The sequence below is a fragment of the Bos indicus genome, chromosome 29, assembly GCF_029378745.1.
Source record: "Bos indicus isolate NIAB-ARS_2022 breed Sahiwal x Tharparkar chromosome 29, NIAB-ARS_B.indTharparkar_mat_pri_1.0, whole genome shotgun sequence".
Classification (NCBI taxonomy): Eukaryota; Metazoa; Chordata; class Mammalia; order Artiodactyla; family Bovidae; genus Bos; species Bos indicus.
Genome location: NC_091788.1, coordinates 1332736 through 1356673, shown reverse-complemented (window position 1 = coordinate 1356673; position 23938 = coordinate 1332736). Strand labels below are relative to the sequence as shown.

The window sequence follows — 23938 nt, the reverse complement described above, 5'->3', positions numbered from 1 at the left end:
TGGAATGTGACGTCAAGTGGGCCTTAGAAAACATCACTATGAACAAAGCTAGTGGAGGTGATGGAATTCCAGTTGAGCTATTTCAAATCCTGAAAGATGATGCTGTGAAAGTGCTGCACTCAATATGCCAGCAAATTTGGAAAACAGCAGTGGCCACAGGACTGGAAAAGATCAGTTTTAATTCCAATCCCAAAGAAAGGCAATGCCAAAGAATGCTCAAACTACCGCACAATTGCACTCATTTCAGAAGCCAGCAAAGTAATGCTCAAAATCCTCCAAGCCAGGCTTCAGCAATATGTGAACCATGAAATTCCAGATGTTCAAGCTGGTTTTAGAAAAGGCAGAGGAACCAGAGATCAAATTGCCAACATCCGCTGGATCATAGAAAAAGCAAGAGAGTTCCAGAAAAACATCTATTTCTGCTTTATTGACTATGCCAAAGCCTTTGACGGTATAGATCAAATAAACTGTGGAAAATTCTGTAAGAGAGGGGAATACCAGACCACCTGACCTCCCTCGTGAGAAACCTATATGCAGGTCAGGAAGCAATAGTTAGAACCGGACATGAAACAACATACTGGTTCCAAATAGGAAAAGGAGTACGTCAAGGCTGTATATTGTCACCCTGCTTATTTAACTTCTATGCAGAGTACATCATGAGAAACGCTGGGCTGGAAGAAGCACAAGCTGAAATCAAGATTGCCAGGAGAAATATCAATAACCTCAGATATGCAGATGACACCACCCTTATGGCAGAAAGTGAAGAGGAACTAAAAAGCCTCTTGATGAAAGTGAAAGAGGAGAGTGAAAAGTTGGCTTAAAGCTCAACATCAGAAAACGAAGATCACAGCATCCGGTCCCACCACTTCATGGGAAATAGATGGGGAAACAGTGGAAACAGTGTCAGACTTCATTTTTGGGGGCTCTAAAAATCACTACAGATGGTGACTGTAGCCATGAAATTAAAAGACGCTTACTCCTTGGAAGGAAAGTTATGACCAACCTAGATAGCATATTTAAAAGCAGAGACATTACTTTGCCAACAAAGGTCCGTCTAGTCAAGGCTATGGTTTTTCCAGTGGTCATGTATGGATGTGAGAGTTGGACTGTGAAGAAAGCTGAGCGCCAAAGAATTGATGCTTTTGAACTGTGGTGTTGGAGAAGACTCTTGAGAGTCCCTTGGACTGCAACGAGATCCAACCAGTCCATCCTAAAGGAGATCCGTCCTAGGTGTTCATTGGAAGGACTGATGCTGAAGCTGAAACTCAAATACATTGGCCACCTCATGCGAAGAGTTGATTCATTGGAAAAGACCCTGATGCTGAGAGGGATTGGGGGAAGGAATCACAGCACACCAGGCCTCCCTGACCATCACCAACTCCCAGAGTCCACCCAAACCCATGTCCTTAGAGTCAATGATGCCATCCAACCATCTCATCCTCTGTCATCCCCTTCTCCTCCTGCCCCCAATCCGTCCCAGCATCAGGGTCTTTTCCAATGAATCAACTCTTTGTTTCCATCTTTCAGCTTCAGCATTCATCCTTCCAATGAACACCCAGCACTGATCTCCTTAGGATGGACTGGTTGGATCTCATTGCAGTCCAAGTCTTCTCCAACACCACAGTTCAAAAGCATCAATTCTTCAGCACTCAGCTTTCTTCACAGTCCAACTCTCACATCCATACATGACCACTGGAAAAACCGTAGCCTTGACTAGATGGACTTTTATTGGCAAAGTAATGTCTCTGCTTTTGAATATGCTATCTAGGTTGCTCATAACTTTTCTTCCAATGAGTAAGCGTCTTTTAATTTCATGGCTGCAATCACCATCTGCAGTGATTTTGGAGCCCCAAAACAATAAAGTCTGACACTGTTTCCACTGTTTCCCCATCTATTTCCCATGAAGTGATGGGACCAAATGCCATGATCTTCATTTTCTGAATGTTGAGCTTTAAGCCAATTTTTTCACTCTCCTTTTACTTTCATCAAGAGGCTCTTTAGTTCTTCACTTTCTGCCATAAGAGTGGTGTCATCTGCGTATCTGAGGTTATTGATATTTCTCCCGGCAATCTTGATTCCAGCTTGTCCTTAATCCAGCCCCGAGTTTCTCATGATGTACTGTGCATATAAGTTAAATAAGCAGGGTGACAATATACAGCCTTCTCCTGATTTATAACCAGTCTGTTGCTCCATGTCCAGTTCTAACTATTGCTTCCTGACCTGCATATAGATTTCTCAAGAAGCAGGTCAGGCAGTCTGGTATTCCCATCTCTTGAAGAATTTTCCACAGTTTGTTGTGATCCACACAGTTAAAAGCTTTGGCATAGTCAATAAATCAGAAGTAGATGATTTTTCTGGAACTCTTGTGCTTTTTTGATGATCCAATGGATGTTGGCAATTTGATCTCTGTTTCCTCTGCCTTTTCGAAATCCAGCTTGAATATCTGCAAGTGCACGGTTCATGTACTGTTGAAGCCTGGCTTGGAGAATTTTGAGCATTACTTTACTAGCGTGTGAGATGAGTGCAATTGTGCAGTAGTTTGAGCATTCCTTGGCATTGCCTTTCTTTGGGATTGGAATGAAAACGGATCTATTCCAGTCCTGTGACCACTGCTGAATTTTCCAGATTTGCTGGCATATTGAGGGCAGCACTTTTCCAGCATCATCTTTTAGGATTGAAATAGTTTAACTGGAATTCCATCACCTCCACTAGCTTTGATCATACTGATGCTTCCTAACGCCCACTTGACTTCGCATTTCAGGATGTCTGGCCCTAGATGAGTGATCACACCATCGTGATTATCTGGGTCGTGAAGGTCTTTTTTGTATAGTTCTTCTGTGTATTCTTGCCACCTCTTCTTAATCAACTATACTCCAATAAAAATTTTAAAAATTACATATTGAGCGTCTCCTCTGTTCCTTGAATGCACTGGGTGCTGGTGATAGAGCAGTGGGCAAAACTAGTGAGAAAACCACCATGAAGATCTTACAAAATGTTCTAGGTGGGAAAGCAGATGAACACAAGAAAAGAAATAAACATGACCTCGGGAGGCCCTAATAAGTCTTCATCAGCAGGAAACAACGAGAGGAGCTGCTTACACCATCAGAACGGCCTCTAAGATGAAGTGACATTTGCACAGACTCCTGACTGGGTGCACAGGGGCCACTCATGAGAACTGGAATAGAGCGTCCAGGGTCCAGGGCACAGCACATGCCAAGGTCCAGATTGGGAAAGGGTTCTCTGGGTATTTGGAATAAAAAGGAGCAGAGTGCGTGTGTAAATTCGAGGGCAGGAGAGCTTGAGAAACAGCTAGGAGAGCTGTTGAAATGATTCAGTGAGAGAAAGCGTGTAGAGTGCATCATGGATACTCAAAAAGTGCTATCTGTCTATCAATTGTCATCATCATACGAGTTTGTAGAGTTAGGAGATAGACCATGCAGGTCACTGCAGCCCATAGGAAATCTGAGTTTTAATCTAAAAACAACTGCAAGTCATTGATGAGGAATTTGTAGGTAAGTGACATGGTCTGATTTATTGTTTTAAAAAGATCCAGGGCTGCTCAGTGCAGAGAGATTAGAGCAGAACAAGAGTGGAAGCAGGGAGAGGAGTTAGGAGGCCTTTATAAGAATCTGGATGCAAGGTTATACAACATAAAATGTCTGAACACCCATCTCTTATTTTGATCTTTACACAATTCATAAAAATTAAACTGTATGTGCTTCTGAGTTGGCTGCCAACTTTTGACAGAAATGTTTGTATCTTCTGACATTCTTCATGTTTAAAGATGGACAGCTTTATGTTGTTCTCTCAAGAAGGCCACCGGCGTGTTTTCCAACACCAGTGACCCATTCCGAGTCTCCAGGCACCAGCTGGGGAACCCACAGGTCAATTCTGATGCTACCAACCTGGAGTTAGCGTCTGATTCCTGGTGGCTCAGTTGGTAAAGTATCTGCCTACCACACGGAAGACCTGGGTTAGATCCCTGGAGAAGGAAATGGCAACCCAGTCCAGTATTCTTGCCTGGGCAATCCCACGGACAGAAGAGCCTGGCAGGCTATCATCCAGGGGATCACAAGAATTGGATGTGACTTAGCAACTAAACCACCACCACTCACAATGCAGCGAGCTCAGTTCCCCAAGGCTGCCTCACTTCAGATGTCTATCACAAGTCCTGGAGCACCTGTACTTCTGAGTGACGGGCTTTAAGGTGGGAGTTCCCACCAACCCCTAGTCAGTTTGATACTTTGCTAAAATGGCTCATAGAACTCCTAAGACACTTCACTTACGATTATCAATTTAATATAAAAGCTAGAACTCAGAAAGAGTCCAAAAGATGCCTGCCTATAGCTCGAGGTGTTTGCTCACTGAACCAGAAGCTTTCCAAACCCTGTTGTTTAGGGCTTTTTTTCCTGGAGTTTTCATCACGTAGGCCTGATGGGTTAGTAACTCAATCTTTAGCCCCTCTCCCTCCCCAGAGGCTGGGGAGTGAGGCTGAAATTTCTAGACTTCTAATCAAGATTTGGTCTTTCTGGCAACACGCCCCCATCCTGAAGCTGTGCAGGGGCCCATCAAGAGTACTTCATTAAAACAAAGAACATTCCTTGCATCCTTATCACTCAGGAAATTCCAAAAGATTTAGGAGCTCTGTGTCCGGAACTGGAAATAAAGGCCACGTAGATATTTCTGATTATGCTACACCCATCATTGGACTAATCTAAGTATTTTACCTGAGAATAACACTCTTGCTCATTGAATCTAAGATAAAATGTCTTAATAGTCTGTAAATAACTGCTCAGATCTGCTAGCATGGCATGTGTCATGCCAGGCAGTCTTGGTTATTCTGTAAAATCATCGACATCCCTAGATGTTACCCTCATAGGACTGTTAGCTGCTCCCAAAGAACAGACCTGGTGATCTTTTTGTCTTTCTCTTGGCAAATACTTAGCACAGTTCCTAGTACATAATAGGTCCTCAATAAATGTTTCCCAAATGCACCAATGAATATTATGTGTTATGGACTGAATGCCTGAGTCCCCTTCCCAATTTGTATGTAAGAAAAATATTGTATGACATCCCTTGTATGTGGAATCTAAAAAGAAATGATACAAATGAACTTATCTACAACATAGAAAGAGACTCACAGACTTAGAGGATGAACTTATGGTTTCCAGGGGAAGGGATAGTTATGGAGTTTAGGATGGACATGTACACACTTCTGTATTTAAAATGAGTAACCAATAAGGACCTACTGAATAGCACAGGAAACTGTGCTCAACATCATGTGGCAGCCTGGATGGGAGCAGGGTCTGGGGGAGAATGGATACATGTCTATGTACAGCTGAGTCCCTTCCCTTTTTACCTGAAACTATCACAACGTTGTGACAGTTATACCCCAATGCAAAATAAAAAGTGTTAAAATAAAGAACTCCTCACCCTGCACGTGATAGGATGAGGAGGTAGGGTCCTTGGGAGACGATGAAGTCGTGATCAGGTCTCACCCCTCATGGACGGGATCCGTGCCCCAAAAGAAGGGAGAAAGGTCTCTCTCTGCCTGCACCCACCAAGGAAGAGAGCCCTCAAGAAGGATCTGACCAGGCTGGCACCCTGATCTCCAGCCTCCAACCTGAGAAATAAATGCCTATTATTTAAACCACCCAGCCTGTGGTATTTGTTACAGAAATCCAAGATGAAAGAGACATTATGAGAGCACCTTGGTAAGAAATGGTCCCTTCCCTCAAGGAGCTTGTAGTACATTCAGAAAGGAAAAAAGAGACCTGAACCCTTATATAATAATTCTTTTTGTGACCCTCACTCAAGAGAGGTGCTGATATGTGGTCAGAGCTCTTAGACCCAGAATTAACTTGGGCGCTGTGCACGCGCTGTGTGCCCCTTGGTGAATTGCTCCAGCTCTCTGAGCTTTCCTGTCACTTTCTGCAAAGGGCAGCTGGGAGAAGTAGATAATCTACACAAAGTGCTTAGATCAGTGCCTGGAACACAGAAAATGCTATCAATTTAAACCCCAAAGAGGGGATAATTTTTGTGCTGAGTAGCACAGATGTCAAGGCTAAAGTGTTTATTTGGGTTAATAAGAAACAAGGTTGATAATGAGATGATGGAAATCATGTGTGACTTGGCATCCTGTGAACCCCACAGGCGTAACCCCAACCCACACAGAGGTCTCCGGTCGTCAAAAGAGCAACTGGCGTTGGCAGCCCCTCCAGGTGGCTGGGACCTTGGCTGGGCCCTCCGCGGGTCCCTGCTGCGAAGCGTCCGCCAGGGAACGGTCCAGGCACGGCTGTGACTGAACCGTCTCCAAGAAGTCAGTCATTCCGCTTTTGGCTGGAGGGAGGTTTGGGTGGCCACGACTGCCAAGTTTAGCTGGACGCTGGCCACGTGCTGTCAGTGAGGCTGTGGGAAAATGTGACCTCTTGCTTCATTCTGTTCTGCACGGGCGCGTCTCCAGAGCTTGCTTTCTCTCTGGCATGGAGCTGGTGCAGAGCGATGGAACAGCGGCTGCTCCTCAGGAAAACTGACTCACCAGCCTGGGCTCCACGCAGGTGACCGATGACGAGGAGGTGCCTCCTGCCCATCTGATCTCTCTTCTAGACCCTAGCTGGAACATGCTGCCCTCCCAGAACTCCCCCCTAGCTGTCATGGCAATACAGAGAATTGAAAACACCTCAGCAAGACTCAGAGCCAAAGGGACAGGCTCCTCCCTCACTCTCACCCCAACCCCTTCCAATTATTGCCATCAGAGGTATGTCACACTTCAGGGAACACACATGGAGAAGCCGAGAAGCCCTGCAGAAAACAAAGGAGACACGCCAAAACACTCAACTTATCAAATTCTTCAACTGCACTGAAAATGGTACCTGACACATTTCCAGAGCAGGACAGTTTACACGAAACTGGATATGATTATAGGGCAACAAGCCCATCTTCTAAAGCTTTTCTTTCTGCCCCAAAATCTAATTCAATGACACAGTCTACTACTCTTCCTTTGAATCATCTTTCACTTCTTTTCTCTACTTTTATATCATTTAAATGGAAATGTATCCTATATCTTATGTTTATTATGTGCTAAGTTGCTTCAGTCATGCCCAGCTCTTTGCAATCCTGTGGACTGAAGCCCACCAGGCTCCTCTGTCCATAGGATTCTCCAGGCAAGAATACTGGAGTGGGTGGTCATTCCCATTACCAGGGGATCTTCCCAGCCCAGAGAGCAAACCCATGTCTCTTCCATTTCCTGCTTTGGCAGGTAGGTTATTTACCCCTAGTGCCACATGGGAAGCCCCTATGTTTATTAGAGGAAGGCGAAAGATCATGGTGATGAAGTCTGTTTGGGCTGGAATCTCAGCCTCACGATTTGCTAACCAGTGACTGGATCAAGTCCCCTAATCTCTCTGCTGCATTGTCTGTAAAAATGGGGCTTTTATGAGGCACAAATTAGATCATGCATTTAAATTCCTTAATTGGAGCACCTAACATAGAAAGCCCTCAGTGTGTATTTATCAATAATACTCTTCTTCCTAAAGCTTTTGGTCAGTCATTCAGATCATCCCCTCTTTTCCTTCTTTAGCTCCACTGACTACTAGCATAACAGGTATTTAGTTCATTCATTTATCATGCTTTTTAATGGATGAGTCATGTACTTTGATTTATGGTCATAATATTAAATAGCAGCAGTTAAATTTATTTAGTGTTTCCCATGTTCTGGGCTTTATGCTCAGCTATTTACACGTATCATCTCATTTAATCCTCATAGTGAATGGCTTCCAAAGGCCGGACACGGACTAGTGCTGGCATGGGACTAAAGTTGTCATCAGTCTAAAAATAAAGCCGTTGGAAAACACTGTTTCTTTAAGCTACGTTCACTTAAAGAAATTAACTTTTCCTACTCCTTTGGTGTTAAAATACTCTTATCGTGAGGATAGATGATAGTTTATTTTTTGAAATATTCCTATCTGAAAAAAATAAAAGATTGGCAACCATGCATGAGTAACTAGACTGTTTTTGGCCCATTGAATCCAACAGTCTAAAACCTGTTCCTCACAACTCCAATGGGTAGATATTATTCCTATTTTACAAAGCAGAAGCCAAGGCTCAGAGAGGTTATGGGACTGCCCGAGGTCACACAGCTAGCAAAAGGCAGAGCCCAGCATCCTAGCTCTAAGTCCTTAGTAATATCAGCTTACTGAGTCCCTACTGCATGCAGGACACACACCTCATTTTAGTCTCATAGCTACTCTGTGAGGAGGTGTGATTCCCCATTTTACAGAATAATGAAATTTGGGGACTTTAAGAATTTGCCAAGGTCGTAGAGTCTGAAAATACGAGAAGAGGGTTGGAGCACAGAATTCTCTGATTCCAGTTCCTGTTCTCTTGGCACCTACAGTGTGCCAGACACCCTGAAGTGCGGCCTGTCACAAAGTCACAGAGAGCTGAAAGACGCGCTCCGGCCTCAGGGGCTCACAGTCTCCACAAGGACATGCTCCACAGCCATCATGGTGCCCTGAGAAGCACTGGGAAGGTGAGTCTGTGATACTTGGAGAGCACAAAGAGGGGGAACTTATTTTAAGGCCCCTGGAAACATTTCTGACAATATTGGGGCATCTTACTATATTGTATTTTAAAGAAGAGTTGACAGGATTTTTTTTTTTCATTACAAGCATCTTTCTTGTATTATTGGATTGGCCAATAAGTTAGGAAAACCCCAAACGAAATTTGTGGCCAACCCAATATAATATGCTGCTCTGATTAGTCATTTGGTGTGAATTTTCTGGGATCCCATAGGCTAACCATTTTATTTTGAAAGTCAGAAAAAATTTCCTTTAATAATAAAAAAAAACCACCAAACACTTTAGATCCTTCAGCCCCTGTCATATCCTAAAATGACGAAACATTTCTCCTGTACCTTTAACGGTGCCAGTTTGGAACTTTGGGAAAAGACTAGAAAGAACTCGATTCTGTTCCCCTTCGCTAGCCCCAGAGCTACATTTTGAGTTTTATTTAATAGTTTGTAAATAATGAAACAGGAAATACAAACAGTAACTGAAGGTTAAATTATACCAGGTCAAAAGAGAAGTATAAAAGCTAAATTTCACTCTAAGCCCCAAAGACGTAGCAGGTAAAATGTCTTCGGGCCAAATCCTTTGCTCCAAACTGCACTGCAGAGGCTGAGTCAGATGCTCTGGGCCCAAGGAACTCCCTCTGACGTCACTGCACACTTGGCGACAGGCTGTTAAAGCTACAGGGGGGCAGACGGTGGCCCTGACGGCAAAGCTGTTCCCTTGGACTTTGCCATTGAGGGTTAATGTATCACCATGCTTTCAAAAGTGTGGGCAGCCAGCTGGCTTCTGACAGGGTTTCGGGAATTGCTAAATCCCAACCTTTGAAGAGAAATATATTTTCTGACCTAACAGGGTAGATGCCTCCACAACGTACAGTGTCCTTGAATCTTGTTCTTTCAAAGTTAAAGATTCTTTGACCCAAGACTTAGAAGCTAGGCTTGCATCATCCTATTTTACTTTATTTTATCCATTTCCAGGAATCTATTCATAATGCTCTTTAACAAATATTTGTTGAAGGACTTGCTATGGCACATGGAAAAGCCAACAGAGACAAGCATGTCTAAGTTGCATGAAGCTGAGAGTCTAATTAAAAGCCGGACATTAAATCAATCAAGTCAGTCACACTAGTGAATGTGTGCTACTGAATCCACAGACTCAGGAGTGAAATGACATCTTCAGGGGACCTGGCCTAGAATGAGGAGTTAGGAGTGGAGAGGGTGAGGAAGAGGTTTCCAAGCAAAGGCCAGGGAGCAGGGGTCCCGAGAGAACGGAGAGCAGGCAGCTGATGGGAGGGGAGCTGAGAGCCGGGCGGGATCAGACCAAGCGGGGCCATCAGGGCTCTGTGGTTTGTCTGGTCCTCGTCTTAAGTTCATATCTGATCAGACAGGCCTCTTGGCAAGATACCCTGGCAGATGTGTGGAGAAGAGGAGGAGGGAGATGGTCAGATTGTGATGTAAGAAGACCAGTTAGGAGACTCTAGTGGCGGTCCAGCCAAGGCCTGAAGACGCCTTGGCCGGGAAGATGGTAAAGAGGGTGGAGAGGAGAAAGAGGTATTTAAGTTAAATGTGACGGGGCTGAAGACGGTTGGATATAAGCCTGAGGGAGAAGGAATCTTAATTAAGGATGGTGCCTGGGCGTCTAGTTTTTGGAACTGGGTAGATGCTGGTGCCGTTTAGTGAGATGGGAACCCTATAGAGGGCCAGATGCTTCAGTGGAAGGTCATTCCATCTCAGCCACAGGGGGTCTATGGTATCTTGGTGAGGATGGCTGTCTGAGCACCGAACTGGAGACAGGCAGGCCAGAGCTGGAGGTAGAAACTTGGGCGTCACCAGGCATTCGTGGACATCTAAGACGTGAATGGAATCCTCCAAGCCAGGAGAGAAAAGGGCTTGGGTGTGTCTTCAGGGATTTGACCATGCAGCTTGGAAAAAGCAGATGAGTGTAAAAAGGCCTCAGGTGGTTTTGCCGGGAAATACTTCTCCCACTGGTATGAGCCCCATCCAAGGCCTTTTATTCATAATTTTGTATTCTTTTAAAGAAAGACCCCTACATTGAAACTGTTTCTGTCTCCACAAAATCTGGTTGCACCTCTGGCATTCTTAGAGGTAGGAGGAAATTCAGGAAAACAAACAATACATAAAACCAGCAGAAGATAGTGTCTTGTGCAGGAAGATTGGCTCCAAGCATGCGAGGCTGCTGAGAGATTAAGTGAGGTGATGGCCACGCAGGGAGGAGGCAGGCCGCGAGGCAGAGGAGAGGCCCTGGGCAGGCTTCCAGCTTTGGGACCGGGTGGGTGGTGTGCACAGGTAGGAATTCAGAAAGAGGAGCAGGACTGGTTCAGCCCTCTCTCAAGGCCACAGAGAACTTCCTTTCCATCATGGAAATCAAATGTCAAGATCCCTGTGGGCCTCAACCTCTTTTCTTGAAAGCAACACTTTTCCTTCAAATATCCTCATTACTTTCTTCTGAACAAGCTCCACATCCAGAAACTGAAGCCTGCCTCCCTGTGTGGTCCAAGCAGCCCCAAGAAGCATACTCCATTACCAAGGCTCCTCATTCCATACTTCATCTCAGTGATTCCCAGCTGGGGCTTCCTTTCACAGCCTTGCCTGCTTGTCAACTAAAAAACATCCCATTTTCTGCTCATGTTTTGCTTCTAAGCCACATCTCCCCCCTTATATTTGTGCCATTGGATTTCTTTTACCCCAACGTAGCATCTTCCATTTGTCTTCATTAAATTTCAAATCTGTAGATTCAGTCCATCTCCATAGTTTATGAAAGATGCTTTCCAGTCCTGATTCTTCATGTAATGTGTCTGCAGAGATATCTGTCCTGTACTGTGACATGGTCTCCAGTACAGCAGACAACAGTAGGCAAGCTAATGATGTCTCGTATTGTTGCAGGCAAACTAAGAGAATCATGACTGCACAGCATAAATCTGTTCTCTGCTTACAATGGGTTACACCTCATTTAACATTTATGCAGGCATATATTTTTACCTCACTTAAATTAGAGTTGCATGTAGCAACATGGATAAATCAAAATATCATGTTGAGACAAAACAAAAGAACAACTTACAGAATAATATGTGCAATATTATATTATTTGTATAAAGTTTAAATATGTAAAAACACCATGCACTGTTTGTGAATTCACTCATACATGGTATGCTGCTGCTGCTGCTAAGTCACTTCAGTCGTGTCCAACTCTGTGCAACCCCATAGATGGCAGCCCACTAGGCTCCTCTGTCCCTGGGATTCTCCAGGCAAGGATACTGGAGTGGGTTGCCATTTCCTTCTCCAATGCATGAAAGTGAAAAGTGAAAGTGAAGTCGCTCAGTCATGCCCAACTCTTAGCGACCCTATGGACTGCAGCCTACCAGGCTCCTCCGTCCATGGGATTTTCCAGGCAAGAGTACTGGAGTGGGTTGCCATATAAAAATATACAAATAAACAATAAATACAAAATTTAAGAGAGTGAGCACCTTTGAGAGTGAGGAAAGGGAAAGGCATTGGGAAGAGGTCCTATGAGACTTTAACTGTATCTACAAAAGTCATGTTTAATTTTTTAAAACCTCTGAAGCAAATAGAGCAAAAATGCTATGATTTGTCAAGAATGGGTACCTGGGAGTTTATTATTCGCTATACACTTTGTAAGGTGCTTAGAATATTTCAAAACTTTAAAAAAGTCCCAATCAAGTGGAGAAATGAAAAGCAATATAAAACAGGCATTGACAAAAGATTACAGGAGGACAGGAGAAGAAAAAATTAATTCTAACAGGAGTTTTTATGATGCTAACTTCATCATCAAAAAAAATATGGCCAATGTATGTGTCTGGTTCTTCTAATTCAAACAATATTTATTAAGCACCATCATGTTAGTTATTAGAGGCACAGATATGGCTATGGCATCAAATCATACAGTCTTAGCAAAAGGTAAAATCAGATCCTTTCCTCATACCATACACACAAAAAAATTCCAATGGATTAAAAACTTAAATTTTGATAATTTAGGGAAGAATATTAAAGAATAAACGTGTGACTTCAAGAAAAACATTTCTTAAAACACACACTGAAAAATAAATATAAGTGAGAACTTGATCATTAAATCATTGTAAAATTAAGAATTTCTGTTCATAAGCTTCATAGACTCAGAGAAAATATTTGTGCATTTATAGTAAAAACACATTTGTTGCACTTGCAGTAAAAATCTGATATATTTAATGAATGTGCCAAAAGGTAAAAAGATAATAAGCCCAATAAAAAATGAAAAATGAAGAGAACATTATAAGTAAAAAAAAAAAAATCATACAGTCTAAAAAGGGAACAGTCTTCATAGACAGTGAAATGATAACTGGGCAATGTTACATTAGGGGTAAGCAAAAGGTACTGAGACACATATATCTGCCTGTAGATGGAGGAAAGCTTCACAGAGTGTGAATCTCTAAGAAATAGAAATCAATAAGGAGAAAGAGTGCATGCATACTCAGTTGTGACTATTTGTGATCCCAAGAGCCATGGCCCGCCAGGCTCCTCTGTCCATGGAATTTTCTAGGCAAGAATACTGGAGTGGGTTGCCATTTCCTACTCCAGGGGATCTTCCCGACCCAGGGATGGAACCTGAGACTCCTGTGTCTCCTGCATTGGCAGGTGGACTCTCTACCACTGAGCCACCTGGGAAGCCCAAGAAGAGAGAGAAGGAAGGGCAAACAGGCGACAGGCATAGAAGGTATAAAGAAACAGAGTTGTGAAAGCTCCCAGGGACCAACAATGAGCCTGGAGGGAGGCCAGGCCGTGAGAGGCTGGGTGCAGCCACTCGGCATGCCCTGCAGAGCTGAGTGCCTGCCTGCGCCCAGCCAGTGAGCATCTCTGAGAGGAAGAAGGGAGGGAGGAAGCGGAAACGTGCGTCTCAGCCTGTCAACAGAGTGTAGCCAACGGAAGCGATTTCATCAGGGAGTGGCAGCATGTGAATAGGAACAGTGAGGAGGAAAACACTGGCTGGAGTTGAGGGGTGAGGCGTTGAGGAAAGACTGGAGGCTCTCACCTCAGCACAGGGACTCTAAGGACCTGAACTAAGACCCAGGGACAGAGGGTGAGAGGAGAGACTCATCTGGGGGAAATGTTTGAAGTCAAAGCAGGAGATTTGAATAACTGATTAGTTGGAGGAGGTGACAAAAAGGAATAGAAGGAAGAGGTTGAACACTCCTTGAAAAGTTCTTATTGACTGGTTAAATTAACTCTACAAAGTTACGCTTTACATAAGTTAAAATGTGTCAATTTTGATATATGATTTTCATAAGTTTTGACAAATATATACATCCATGTAACCACAGCCAAGACATGAAATATTTTCATCATCCCAAAGGTTCTCTTATGCTCTCAGTCAGTAAGCAGTTCCCCTACCTTGCCCAGATAGCCACTGATATATTTACTTTCTGTCCTCATAAATTAGTTTTTTTCTTTTCTAGAATTCCATGTAGGTAGAATCTTGCAGCACGCACTGTTTTTGAATGTGCCTTCTTTCACTCAGCATAATAGTTTTGAAAGTCATATAGGATGCTGTCTGTATCAGTGGTTTGTGCCTTCATTTCACTGAATATTATTCTGTTGTTTCCTGTACTCTGTTTTATTTGTTCAGTCACTCGCTGATCGATGTTTGTGTTGGTTTCAATTTGAAGCTGTTACAAACAAAGCTGTTTCTTTGTATGAAATATGTTTTTAATTTCTTATCAAGGAAATAGCTTGGAGTGAATTGCCAGATTACAGAGTAAATGTAAAAGCAACTTTATAAAAAACTGCCAAACAGTTCTCCAAAGTGGTTGCACCATTTTGCATTTCCACCAGCAATACATGTCGCTCCATGTCCTTGCCAATACTTATGTTTCCTTTTAATTTTAGACATTCTTGTGCACAGAGTCTGATATGACTGAAGGGACTTAGCAAGTACTCATGTGGGTATATAATGGTATTTTACAGTGGTTTTAATTTTCATCTATTTGATGACTGATGATGTTAAGCAATGTTTTCATGCGCTTGTCCATTTATATGTATTCTTTTTAAAGCATCTGTTCTGGGGGCTTTCCTAGTGGTCCAGTGGTTAAGAATCTACCTTGCAGTGCAACGGACGCTGGTTCGATTCCTGGCCCAGGAGGATTTCATATGTTGTGCAGCAACTAAGCCTATGGCTGCAACTATTGCGCTTGTGCTCTAGAACCGGCGAGCTGCCACTGCTGAGCACATGCACTGCAGCTACTGAGGCCTGCGTGCCTCCAGCCTGCGCTCCACAGCAGGAGCAGCCATGCAACTAGAGAAAGCCCACGTGCAGCAACAAAGACCCACAACAGCCAGAAAATAAATAAATAAACAATTTTAAGGTAAAAAATATAAAGCACCTGTTCTGTCTTTTGATTATGCGTTAGTTATATACCTTGAGAGACTGGGAAAGTAGAGAAGGCATTAACTAAGATAAGGGAGCAGTAGAGAAAGAGCTGGACAGAGCACTCTCAAGCCTGCGAGAGAGTGATCCCAAAACAGGGTGAATTTCAAGAAGTAAATGCTCATTTAACATTAAGTATCACCAAGAGTTCAAGTAAAAAAAGATTGAAAAATGAATGGTTGGTTTTCAGCCATGGTTTTGAAACTGTGGATGACAACCTGTCAAAAGCCAGTTTAGTGGACCTTCACCAGTACTTCTTTTAATGAAATAGATTGGAAAAGTACATTGCTGGTACTGAGCTTAAGTAGAGTTTCATGAAACTCATTTTGTTATATATGTGATTAGCTAATGGGTAAGACATAACTTCTGCTTTGGATTATGGTGGAAGAATCTTGAAAGAGGGAGAGCACAGAAGTTCTTCCCACTGTTATCCAGGTACAGGGTACAAGGCTGAGGATATTAAACTCATCTGGGTCTGGGTTTAAGCCCTGGTGTCTTCCTCTTTGTTAGATATTTGTATAATCTTGACTATTATGGAAACTCTCAAATTTTCCCTTTCCTTAAGTGTAGAATGGAGAAGGAAATGGCAACCCACTCCAGTATTTTTGCTTGGGAAATCCCATGGACAGAGGAGCCTGTGGGCTACAGTCCATGGGGTCAAAAAGAGTCAGACCCAACTGAGTGACTAACACAACACACTTTAAGTATAGTTTCAGAATAAGGATAGTTAGAAAAAAGAAAGTTAAGTTGCTCAGTTGTGTCCGACTCTTTTTGACCCCATGGACTGTAGCCTGCCAGGCTCCTCAGTCCACGGAATTTTCCAGGCAAGGGTATTGGAGTGGGTTTCCATTTCCTTCTCCAGGAATAAAAACAATATTTACCCCAAGTGCTGGTGACAGAGTTGCCTTTGTGCACACTGGGGAGACCAGTGCCTCTCTCTCAGGGCAGACACAGCCACCAGACTCTGGGCTGGTTTTCACTTCCCAGCCCCTGTGCTGGGCTGTCTGGTGTAAGGCTAACCTGCACAAGCTTTTGTCCCGTGAGGATTAGGTGGGGTTATACCCATAAACCTCTGTGTACAATACCCAGAACAGGGCAAGCTCTCCATCACCATTGGCTGTAGTCAATACTAGCTGTTATTCTGGTTAAAGCCAAAGCCAGATCCCACTAGGTTAAGGAAGTGGAGATAATACATAGGGGCTAGCCTTAAAAGGTTTGGTTGGTGAACAGGGAATGTAGCCAATATTTTATAAACAGAAAGTAAACATTAAAAATTGTATAAAATTTTTAAATTTTTAAAAAGAAAAAAAAGGTTGGTTGATGGAAACAACCCAGTGTTCATCAACTACAGAACAAAGTGTGATGCAGTGGAATACTATTCAGTCATAGAAAAGAGTGAGGTATTAACACATGCCACAGAGTGGACGCACCTAGCTAAGCAAAGGCAGCTCTTTGGAAAAGGTCACAGACTGAATAATAAATATTCAGAACAGGCAAACCCATAGCGATAACAAGCAGGTTAGTGGTTGCCAGGGGGCGGTGGGAAGAGGGAATGGGGACAAACTACTTAAAGGTGGAGGGGGTTCCTTTTGGGGAGATGAAAGTCTCCTGGACCTGGGTAGTGGTGCTGTTTGCCCAGTATTATGGATGAAGTAAGTGCCATTAACCTGAACACTTTAAAATGGTCAAAATGTTACATTTATTATGTATTTTACCGTAATTTTTTAAAGCGTAATTCAACTTAAGGATGCTTCTCGGTTCTTTCATAACACATCCCCAAGCTATTTCTAAAAAAGAGGGGGGAAAAAATCAGTTTGATTGGGAGCACAACGAGAAAGATTAGCTCAAGAAGGAAATTTCTGTGCAACTCTAAAAGCTTCTTACGAGCTATGTTACCTGCTAAGTGGTCCTCGGTGCCAACTCAGGACAATCTCCCTGTTGAAAGGACCCTCAAACAGCGAGGGAGGCACGGATGGCGCCTTCCTGCCCTCATTAAATGTGGAGCATACATTGTGGCTCTTCCTCAGGGAGAGGGGCGGGATTGGGAGATAATTAACAGTGATCCCCTGTGACTGCCTCTCTGGCTGTGGCCTCAGGAGCTCAGAAGCTAAATAGCTCTTTATTATAAACTGATTTCTCAGTGAATGAGGCTATTGGTATTAATAATTAGAGCTAATTTACCATTATGTACATTATCGAGTGGTGCAATACTGTGTATAATTTGGAGCACATGATGATTTTTTTTAATGCTTTGCATTGTGTTCCAGGTATTTAGGGGCTTACCTTGTGGCTCAGCTGGTAAAGAATCCGCCTTCAACGCAGGAGACTTGGGTTCGATCCCTGGGTTGAGAAAGTCCCTTGGAGAGGGGAACGGCTACCCACTCCAGTGTTCTGGCCTGGAGAATTCCATGGACTGTATAGTCCGTGGGGTCACAAAGAGTCAGACATGACTAAGTGACTTTCACGTCACTTCACTTCCAGGACTTTGACTCCCCTCTAAGACATTTCCTTCTTTTAAAGTTAACTCATTTACTTTTGGCTGCACTGAGTCTGTGTTGCTGTGCACAGGCTTTCTCTAGCTGTGGTGAGCAGGGGCTGCTCTTGAGTAGCAGGGCGTGGGCTCCTCACTGTGGGATCTGCTGTTGTTGCAGAACGTGGGCTCTAGGGAGCGCAGGCTTCAGCAGTTGCAGTGTGCGTACTCAGCAGTTGCGGCCCCCATGCTCTAGAGCATGGGCCTCGGAGTTGTGGCTCTCAGTCTTAGTTGCCCTGCGTCATGTGGGGTCTTCCCAGGCCAGCGACTGAACCCATGTCCCCTGCATTGGCAGACGGATTCTTAACCACTGGACTGCCAAGGAAGTCCAATACATTTCCTTTTCTGATTCTGTCTGATGAGGCATAATTTGAAAATCACTTTACATTCCCAGAGGCGGGCCATGCATACATCTTTCCTCTGGCTTCTTTCCTCCCCCAGACATGCATGGTATGGCCCATTCTAAGAAATTTTAGCCTTAGGCTAAAACCAGTGGGATTTTTTTTTAAATTCTGTAAATAAAATTATTGAGAGTGGGATATATTGGATGATTATGACAGTAATTAATATGTCTCTGACTAATCTGCCATAAAACATTTTGGCAGTACCTACTAGTCAATATTTAAATCTCCTTGTTAAGTTATTCATTCAATATTTGAGGCCAAGTAGCAGGTACAGGAGATGCAGAAATAAATAAGATGTGATTATTGTTCTCCAGGAACCACTGGTATAGAAGAGGAGACAGGCATAGAAAGAAATATATGCCCACAAATTTAGTAAGTATAAGGAAAAAGCAATCAACTCAACCTGGGGTGAGGCCTTTGGTGAAAATACACATGAGCACTATCTAAAAATATTGCCTCCCTGTAGCCCAAAGATCGGAGAAGGCAATGGCACCCCACTCCAGTACTCTTGCCTGGAAAATCCCATGGATGGAGGAGCCTGGTAGGCTGCAGTCCATGGGGTCGTGAAGAGTCGGACACGACTGAGCCACTTCACTTTCACTTTTCACTTTCATGCATTGGAGGAGGAAATGGCAACCCACTCCAGTATTCTTGCCTGGAGAATCCAGCGGAGCCTGGTGAGCTGCCGTCTATGGAGTTGCACAGAGTTGGACACGACTGAAGCGACTTAGCAGCAGCAGCCCAAAGATATGATCCCGCTTTCATTTATGTAGATCCAACCCAATCTGGGATTAAAATTCACCTGTCTTCAGTGAGCTGAGACTGTCTTCTTTAAACTATTGCTGATAGTTTGTTTTTTCATTTATTTTTAGTCTTATTGCATTAATAGTGTTGCTTTTGTTGACACAGTCCAGCTTCTCTCCATCAGCCTAAAAGAATGACAGGCAATAAAAAGCTTAACTGTTTTCCTGGCAAATGTCTCAGGCCTGAAGTTTATAAAAAAGAGCTTTTGGCCAGCTGCGGGAAGACGGATGATCACATCCAGACCCCGGTTGTGAGTCATGTGTGTTCCCACCCCAGGCTCTTGAAAACTCTTTAATCAATAGATGTTAATGAGGCCTTCCTGGGGTCGGGCTACAGCACAAGGGGATGAAAACAAGAAGCAGGTGTTCTTGTTCTCTATCCAACTGGGGCCAGAGGTGAGCTGGTTCCTTTTTAACTTTTTATTTTGTATTGGAGTATAGCTGATTAACAAAGTTGCGATAGTTTCAGGTGGACCCCAAAGGGCCTCGACCACACACACGTTTGTATCCATTCTCCCCCAAACTCCCCTCCCATCTAGGCTGCCACATAACATGGAGCAGAGTTCCTTGTGCTATATGGTAGGATAACTTGTGATTATCCATTTTAAATGTAGAAGAGTTACATGTCAACCCAAAACTTCCTGTCTCGTCCCCCTATTCTCCCCGCCAAGGCCCAAGCAACCATAAGTTCCTTCTCCAAGTCTGTGAGTCTCTTCCTGTTTGTAAATATGTTCGTTTGTATCATGTCTTTTTGATTCCGCATGTAAGGGGTGTTATATAATGTTTCTCCTCTCTCTGACTTACTTCTCTCAGCATGACAGTCTCTAGGTCCCGCTGTTTCCTTAATTGGGGTGAGGACAGGGGTGGGTCGGTGGGTGGGGCAATAGGTGTAGCTTAGGGGGTCTACGGACCCCCTGCCCCAGTGGTGTGTGCAGGGAGCATGCGCAGTAGCCCGCTTTTGCTCCCTGCACCTCAGGAACGGCCATTGGTTTGTGGCCTTTGGTATCCTATTCTCCTAATTGCCCCAACTGTGCATGCATGCAGTTATTTTTAGGTCCTCACAGTTTCTTTGTGTTTGCTTACTGGAGGAGACTTTGTCCGGGTGCAAACACTCTTACCTTGGCAGCGGTCCCAGGTCCCACCCTGTGTCACCCGCAGACTCCTGATCCGCGCGGGGCTTTTGACGAGGTGGGTGGTGGGTGACGCTTGCTCTCGGCTGACAAGCTGCCGCCCTCCGTCCCTGACCTGTCTCCGGGTCGTGCAGTCCGGGGACAATAGGTTCAGGGCACTGTTAACACTTTGGTGACCAAGACATTAGTAGGATGATAAGTGAGCATAAATTTCACCTCTCCCAGGCCTCCGTGAAGATATCATGGTGGATAGCATTACAGATTTTATTGCCTCTGGCTGGGGCGAAGTCTCTTCAACATTGTCCAAGTGAAAGGATACAGAAGACAAGGTGATTCTGTGGTTGGAATGGACCTTAAGGTCTTCTCAATTTAGCTCAATTGTTCAGTCATTGATTCATGCATCAGTATTTAACGAGGGCCTACTGTATGCTAGGCACTGTGTGTGGTGCTAGGTTGATCTATGGAATTTACAGTCCAGCAGGGGAGAAAGACCAGAAAAGGCAATGGCATTCCACTCCAGTACTCTTGCCTGGGAAATCCCACGGATGGAGGAGCCTGGTAGGCTACAGTCCATGGGGTCGCTAAGAGTCAGCACAACTGAGCAACTTCACTTTCACTTTTCACTTTCATGCATTGGAGAAGGAAATGGCAACCCACTCCAGTGCTCTTGCCTGGAGAATCCCAGGGACGGGGAAGCCTGGTGGGCTGCCGTCTATGGGGTCATACAGAGTCGGACACGACTGAAGTGACGCAGCAGCAGCAGAGGAGAAAGACAGGAAATGAGGAAACAGATAAATAAATCAATACAAGACCTCAAATCAGTGTAGGAGGACAGGGTGGCAGGCACCTTAGATAGGGTGGTAGCAGCAGTTAGGGCAGGAGATTAAGGCCAGATGTCACCAAAGTAGGATTGGGAGCTCCGGCTGGAGAAGTGGAGAGACTAGTTTCGATATTCCACCCTGGTGCTACAAGAAGTCTCAAAAAGGAAGCTGAGGGACTTACCTGCTAGTCCCTTTCCAGGCAGTCCAGTGGCTACTTGTTTGCAGTCCCAATGCAGGGACCCAGGTTCAATTCCTGGTCAAGGAACTAGATTCTCATACCAAAGTTAAAGATCCCATAGGCCGAAACCAAAACCCAGTGCAACCAAATAAACAAATAATAAATATTTTTTAAGTAAAGAAGCTGAGCCTGGAGAGAGGTATGACCTAGCTTTCATCAGTCATAGAATTTTAGAGATTATCTAGCTGTCAGGGGCCAAATTTTTCCCCCTACCAAAATTTGTATGTTGAGCCCCTAGACACCAGAAAAAAGACCTTGTGAACAAATAGCAAGAAGCTGCCATTTGCAAGCCAGAGGAGGAGGTTTCTGGAGAAGCCAAGCCTGTCAATCAATCATCTTGGACTTCCACCCTGCAGAACTGCAAAAAAACTAATGTCTGTTGCTTAAGCCACCTAGTCTGTGGTCTTTTGTTATGGCAGCCCTCCCAAACTAATACACTAGCCCAAGGGTTATTCATATCAGGTGTTTATTAATAAACATAACTTTGGGTCCTGTGCTCCATTCCACGTAAAAATAAAAAATAAAAGTTTACGTGGGGAATTGGATGTATGTGTGTGCTCAGTCACGTCCAACTCTGTCCGACCCCATGGACTGTACCCACCAGGCTCCTCTGTCCGTGGCATTTCCCAGGCAAGAGTACTGGAGTGGGCTGCCATTTCTTCCTCCAGGGGGTCTTCTTGACCAAGGGATCAAACCTGATCTTCTGCATTGGCAGGCAGATTGTTTACCACTGCGCCACGTAGGAAGTCAGGGAAGGGGCTAGAAAGCTGGAATTTAAGCAAGCACCCTCTCAAAAATAAATAAATAATCCAATAATTGTCAACATTTTCATCTGCACTGAAATTTGAAAAGCGCTACAATTAAGATCAACCTGTTCGTTTGATCCCAGGAGGCAGGCAGGTTGGGGAGCAGGACCTGCCAGCAAGGTCTCCTGATACTGAGCTCACTGCCCTGTGCTCTGCCCCGGCCGGGCCTGGGAAGTGCGCTGCGGGGAGTCAAATCCCAGACTCAGCAGAGGCCGCCGAGCATTGCTCACCAGGCAGTTGGCAGGAGCGGCTCCAACCATCTGTCCCCTGGAGCTGAGACTGAGGGCGTGTGGGTGCGGGTAATGAGATCAACAGAAAGCAGCGTGCGGGTCCTTATCTCAGAGCCACGCCCTGTGCTAACACTGCAGTCACATGGACGCTTAGTAATTCTGGAATGAGGTTCCATTGTAGCCTCTCAACATTTCTGGCTATAGCTAAAATCTATTCCTTTTTTCCTCTTGGCAAAGAAAAATAACTGACTACTATAACAAAAGGCACTGACTGGTAAATTTCCGCTTTTTCCCCTTGAACAAATAGCCATCTTTAACCTTTCAGCAGCGGAGAAGGCAATGGCACCCCACTCCAGTACTCTTGCCTGGAAAATCCCATGGACGGAGGAGCCTGGTAGGCTGCAGTCCATGGGGTCGTTAAGAGTCGGACACGACTGAGCAACTTCACTTTTACTTTTCACTTTACTGCATTGGAGAGGGAAATGGCAACCCACTCCAGTGTTCTTGCCTGGAGAATCCCAGGGACGGAAGAGCCTGGTGGGCTGCCGTCTATGGGGTCACACAGAGTTGGATACGACTGAAGTGACTTAGCAGCAACCTTTCAGCAGAGCTCATTTTTTACAAGAATCTTTTATCAATTTGTTTGTTTTTATAGTCTTTCAAATGCTTCCCATACTTGGGGAACCCAAACTAGCCAAAATAAAAATGTAATCCATGACAACTGAATAATTATGTTGATAATGAAGAAACAATTCTCCTTTTTATTCCTCCTTTCTTCTAGGCCATGTTTGTGGTTAAAAAAAAATCTATAAGAACAAAAAAGAACCCATGCATTTACTCACAGAAGGTTCATCATGCAAAATGTTAACTTGTGAGAAATAAATGCTTCAGTCTTAACACATAATTACCAGCTTGCACTGCCCTGGTCTCTCATGGCTTTATGCAGTTTTTTAGGTGCCATGTTCATTTCCTACTTTCTGATCGCCTTGTCTTTTACCTCAATCTTGTTTTGATCACTTTTCATTATAAAGCACTTTTTCTTTCTTTTAAATAATGAGAAAGTTGTTGTCATGGGAAACCAGAGTTCTGCTATTTACTTAGCTGGAGCAGGGGCTCCCAGGCAGGAAGGGAGGGGTCTTTGGGGATGGGAGTAGATCCCAGGCATCAGTCAAGGTGCCATTCACATATCCAGTCACTTGACCTTCTCCCCAGCCCCAGTCCATGTCATACAGAAGGAAACTCAGCAAGACTAAGTGACTCTTCAATGCACAGGAAATGGTGTTGCTGGGATTCCAACTGTGTGACTTCAAAGTCCCAGGTGGCGCTAGTGGTAAAGAACCTGCCTATCAGTGCAGGATGTGGGTTCCATCCCTGGGTTAGGAAGAGCTCCTGGAGGAGGGCATGGCAATCCACCCTAGGACTCTTGCCTGGAGAATCCTGTGGACAGAGGAGCCTGGTGGGCTACAGTCCATGGGGTCACAAAGAGTCAGATTGAACCACTAACACTTTCACTTTTCATCTACATGAGGACAGCTATCAGGAGAGAAAACAAATGGAAGCAGAAAATCACGCATCAAACCAGTTTTGCTGCATTGTTGTTTAGGTGGCTAATCTGGGGGTTGGGTCAAAACTGGAAGAGAAGGATCTGAATGCCAGACCCTGTGAACTTTGGTGTTTGCTTTCCAGAGACTCGGAGTTTCTGCAGCTGGTGAGACCTGTGGGCAATTACTGCTGGTCGGTGGCGGGTGTGATGCAATAGTCCAGGGGGAGGGGCTCCTAAGGAGCTGGTTCCTGAGTTTCATCCCTCAGGCTTATGAAAACACGTCCTCAGCCACCCAAGGGACGACTGGCCCTGTTGTGTGGTGTCCAGTAGGGGTCAGCAGAGAGGACCAGCAGGACAGCAGGCAAGCTCTGTGTGTGTGTGTAGTGTGTGTGTGTGTGTGTGTGTGTGTGTGTGCGTGCATGTGTGTG

At 44.4% G+C, this 23938-nt stretch overlaps 1 long non-coding RNA gene across 1 annotated transcript; it reads right to left on the bottom strand.

Moving 5' to 3' along the window:
* Positions 1-1790: 1790 nt before the first annotated feature.
* LOC109554714 (uncharacterized) lies at positions 1791-22016 on the bottom strand. Its single transcript, XR_002180196.2, has 3 exons — positions 19861-22016; positions 17289-18868; positions 1791-6801 (listed from the first exon to the last, which is right to left on the bottom strand). It is a non-coding gene; the product is annotated as an uncharacterized lncRNA (long non-coding RNA).
* Positions 22017-23938: the final 1922 nt, after the last annotated feature.